The sequence below is a fragment of the Perca flavescens genome, chromosome 10, assembly GCF_004354835.1.
Source record: "Perca flavescens isolate YP-PL-M2 chromosome 10, PFLA_1.0, whole genome shotgun sequence".
NCBI classification, from domain to species: Eukaryota; Metazoa; Chordata; class Actinopteri; order Perciformes; family Percidae; genus Perca; species Perca flavescens.
Window position 1 is genome coordinate 994,583 of NC_041340.1, and position 5,000 is coordinate 999,582.

Below are 5,000 nucleotides of genomic sequence, written 5' to 3' on the forward strand. Positions count from 1 at the left end.
TGCTTTCTGAAAGCTCTGCAACTACAACGTAAACAAAAGTGACCAAAAATCAGAGAAAGCGACAAGACTTTTACCAAAAAATAACTATAATGTTTCCATCTGTAATTTGAGGAGCCTTGTCCCCCAGGTTACAGCTAAATGTTCCTTGTTTTTGTGGATGTTGCTCAGACACGTAAACAGAGCCGTCCGTCTGCAGAGAGCTGGACGTCATGCGAGATGGCGGCCGACTGGAAGACGTCACTGGTTTCCACTGCTGCAGTCTGACAGCAGCGTTCAGTCACCAGACACCCAAACGCACCGTGTAACTCAATCAGCACGGCTCTGCTGCACGTTAATCATTCATAAAGGCTCTGTGTCTTTGTATGTCTCTCTGTCATGACATCCATCCAAAGAACTCATACAACACTGTAATAATACTCTGTTACAGTTAAAGGTCTGCAGGGAAAATGTTACTGCAGTAAAAGTGTGTCAGTATTATCAGGAAAATGTAGTTAAAGTATTAAAACATTGTAGAAAGTGTTCAGGATCCAACCAGTTGTGTGTTTAATGGTCTAATCATCTCAGCTGGACTTGTAGGCCGTTATATCGTTGGCTAGTTTACTTTAGAATAAAACTACTACTACTACTAATACTACAATAGTAGTAAGTAGCGAGACAACAGTAGAGAGTAGTATGTAGAGAGACAGCAGTAGAGAGTAGTATGTAGAGACAAGTATGTAGAGAGACAGCAGTAGAGAGTAGTATGTAGAGAGACAGCAGTAGAGTATTATGTAGAGAGACAGCAGTAGAGAGTAATATGTAGAGAGACAGCAGTAGAGAGTAGTATGTAGAGAGACAGCAGTAGAGAGTAGTATGTAGAGACAAGTATGTAGAGAGACAGCAGTAGAGAGTAGTATGTAGAGAGACAGCAGTAGAGAGTAGTATGTAGAGAGACAGCAGTAGAGATTAGTATGTAGAGAGACAGCAGTAGAGATTAGTATGTAGAGAGACAGCAGTAGAGGGTAGTATGTAGAGAGACAGCAGTAGAGAGTAGTATGTAGAGAGACAGCAGTAGAGAGTAGTATGTAGAGAGACAGCAGTAGAGAGTAGTATGTAGAGAGACAGCAGTAGAGAGTAGTATGTAGAGAGACAGCAGTAGAGAGTAGTATGTAGAGAGACAGCAGTAGAGAGACAGCAGTAGAGATTAGTATGTAGAGAGACAGCAGTAGAGAGTAGTATGTAGAGAGACAGCAGTAGAGAGTAGTATGTAGAGAGACAGCAGTAGAGAGTAGTATGTAGAGAGAGCAGTAGAGAGACAGCAGTAGAGAGTAGTATGTAGAGAGACAACAGTTGCTGACAATTAGTTGCTTTTTTCAACGTTTTTTAAAGGTCCCATGGCATGACAATTTCACTTTATGAGGTTTTTTAACATTAATATGAGTTCCCCCAGCCTGTCTATGGCCCCCCAGTGGCTAGAAATGGCGATAGGTGTAAACCAAGCCCTGGGTATCCTGCTCTGCCTTTGAGAAAATGAAAGCTCAGATGGACCAATCAGGAATCTTCTCCTTATGAGGTCATAAGGAGCAAGGTTACCTCCCCTTTCTCTGCTTTGCCCGCCCAGAGAATTAAGCCCACCCATGAGAGAGAGAGATATCATGGCTTTCAAACGAGTAAAGTGGCAGTGGGTCAAGGCCACACCCCCACCCTCCACCTTGCCCCCCCCTCTCCTCCTCAATAGCTACAGACACAGAAACGGTACATCCTAAGGAAAGCTCATTGTGGGACTGGTTCTAGTGGCTGTAATTCTGCACCAAGGCTGAATTTCAGGAAAGAGACTTCAGATACAGTATTAGGGGACCACTAAGGTCTATATAAAAGAGACTTCAGATACAGTATTAGGGGACCACTAAGGCCTATATAAAAGAGACTTCAGATACAGTATTAGGGGACCACTAAGGTCTATATAAAAGAGACTTCAGATACAGTATTAGGGGACCACTAAGGTCTATATAAAAAGACTTCAGATACAGTATTAGGGGACCACTAAGTCTATATAAAAGAGACTTCAGATACAGTATTAGGGGACCACTAAGGTCTATATAAAAGAGACTTCAGATACAGTATTAGGGGACCACTAAGGTCTATATAAAAGAGACTTCAGATACAGTATTAGGGGACCACTAAGGTCTATATAAAAGAGACTTCAGATACAGTATTAGGGGACCACTAAGGTCTATATAAAATAGACTTCAGATACAGTATTAGGGGACCACTAAGGTCTATATAAAAGAGACTTCAGATACAGTATTAGGGGACCACTAATGTCTATATAAAAGAGACTTCAGATACAGTATTAGGGGACCACTAAGGTCTATATAAAAGAGACTTCAGATACAGTATTAGGGACCACTAAGGTCTATATAAAAGAGACTTCAGATACAGTATTAGGGGACCACTAAGGTCTATATAAAAGCATCCAAAAAGCAGCATGTCATAGGACCTTTAAGCCTTTTTTAAAGGATTTTGTTGTCTGAGTGTCTGAGTCAGATTGAGATGTTTAGATCAACGCTCGACTCCACAGTTTAAATATTCATTCGTGAGAAGAAGCGCCTCGCTGCTCCTGAAAGACTTCCTGAATTATTAAAATCATCCAAATCATCATCAGCAGCAGCAGCAGCAGCAGCAGCTCTGTGTGAGTATGTGTGTGTGTGTGTGTGTGTGTGTCTGTCCTGAAGAAGTTAAGGAGAAAACACAAGACTTTCACCCAGGAAACAGGTGTTCATGTCCTGAAGAAGTTAAGGAGAAAACACAAAACTTTCACCCAGGAAACAGGTGTTCATGTCCTGGAAGAAGTTAAGGAGAAAACACAAGACTTTCACCAGGAAACAGGTGATCATGTAATGAAGAAGTTAAGGAGAAAACACAAGACTTACACCAGGAAACAGGTGATCATGTCCTGAAGAAGTTAAGGAGAAAACACAAGACTTACACCAGGAAACAGGTGTTCATGTCCTGAAGAAGTTAAGGAGAAAACACAAGACTTTCACCCAGGAAACAGGTGTTCATGTCCTGGAAGAAGTTAAGGAGAAAACACAAGACTTTCACCAGGAAACAGGTGTTCATGTTGTGAAGAAGTTAAGGAGAAAACACAAGACTTTCACCAGGAAACAGGTGTTCATGTTGTGAAGAAGTTAAGGAGAAAACACAAGACTTTCACCAGGAAACAGGTGTTCATGTCCTGAAGAAGTTAAGGAGAAAACACAAGACTTTCACCAGGAAACAGGTGTTCATGTCCTGGAAGAAGTTAAGGAGAAAACACAAGACTTTCACCAGGAAACAGGTGTTCATGTCGTGAAGAAGTTAAGGAGAAAACACAAGACTTTCACCAGGAAACAGGTGTTCATGTTGTGAAGAAGTTAAGGAGAAAACACAAGACTTTCACCAGGAAACAGGTGTTCATGTTGTGAAGAAGTTAAGGAGAAAACACAAGACTTTCACCAGGAAACAGGTGTTCATGTTGTGAAGAAGTTAAGGAGAAAACACAAGACTTTCACCAGGAAACAGGTGTTCATGTCCTGAAGAAGTTAAGGAGAAAACACAAGACTTTCACCAGGAAACAGGTGTTCATGTCCTGGAAGAAGTTAAGGAGAAAACACAAGACTTTCACCAGGAAACAGGTGTTCATGTCATGAAGAAGTTAAGGAGAAAACACAAGACTTTCACCCAGGAAACAGGTGTTCATGTCCTGAAGAAGTTAAGGAGAAAACACAAGACTTTCACCAGGAAACAGGTGTTCATGTCGTGAAGAAGTTAAGGAGAAAACACAAGACTTTCACCAGGAAACAGGTGTTCATGTCGTGAAGAAGTTAAGGAGAAAAACAAGACAAGAAACAGGTGTTCATGTCCAGGAAAGTTAAGGAAAACACAAGTTTCACCAGGAAACAGGTGTTCATGTTGAAGGAGAGAAAACACAAGACTTTCACCAGGAAACAGGTGTTCATGTTGTGAAGAAGTTAAGGAGAAAACACAAGACTTTCACCAGGAAACAGGTGTTCATGTCGTGAAGAAGTTAAGGAGAAAACACAGAGATAGACAGGAGAAGATGTTTTGTGTTCAGAGGTGTAATTAGTGTTTATTTATTATTCAGAGTCTGACCGGACCACAGGAAGTGAACCACATCGCCACAGGAAGTCACACGCACAAACACACACAGACGCACACACACACACACACACACACACACACACACAGACACACACACAGCAGACACAGAAACAGACACACACACACACACAGACACAGACACACGCACACACACTTTTTCACAAAGTCTGAGGGAGGAACACAGATTTCTGTAGTAGAAAACTACAGAACATGTTTAGAGCTCTAATCATTAATGACCCCTATCTGCTCCGTACTGTCTCCCAGCTCTGCTCTCCAGTTTCAGCCGTTACGTTTTCCTTTCCACTCTGAATTTTTCAGCACGCCGACGCAGAGCTGCAGAGCTCAACCAATCAGGGACAAGCAACAAAAACGTCCGGGAAAAAAATTTCAAAGAAAATTTAGTAAAATTAAGAATTAGAAAAAATTCCAAACCGAGTAATCGATTGTCAAAATAGTTGGCAAATAACCTTATAGTTTCCAACTTATCCATCATTACTTACTTACATTTATTTTCCAAAATGTTGACTTTTATTCTGAAAAACTGACTTTTTTCAGAACTTATGTATATAGTATTAGGTAATTTATGTAACCAGGTGCCTCTGCGCACCTGCACAACTATTAATATAATCATAAACTATTTTAATGATCATTTGGATCCTCTTTTTTGTTTTCCATTTTTTTTCTCAAATTTTTCTCCACTTTTTCAAATTTTTTTTTCTAGAGAATTAATCTGCAAAATGTTGACTTTTATTCTGAAAAACTGACTTCAGTACTTATGTATACCAGTATATATAGTAATTATAGTATATATATATATATATATATATATATATATATATATATATATATATATATAT

At 40.0% G+C, this 5,000-nt stretch overlaps 1 protein-coding gene across 1 annotated transcript in view; it reads right to left on the bottom strand.

Annotated features, from left to right (window-relative positions):
- stard15 (StAR-related lipid transfer (START) domain containing 15) overlaps positions 1–5,000 on the bottom strand; it is an 11,001-nt gene that overhangs the window by 5,694 nt on the left and 307 nt on the right. The gene's annotated exons all lie outside the window — the stretch shown is intronic.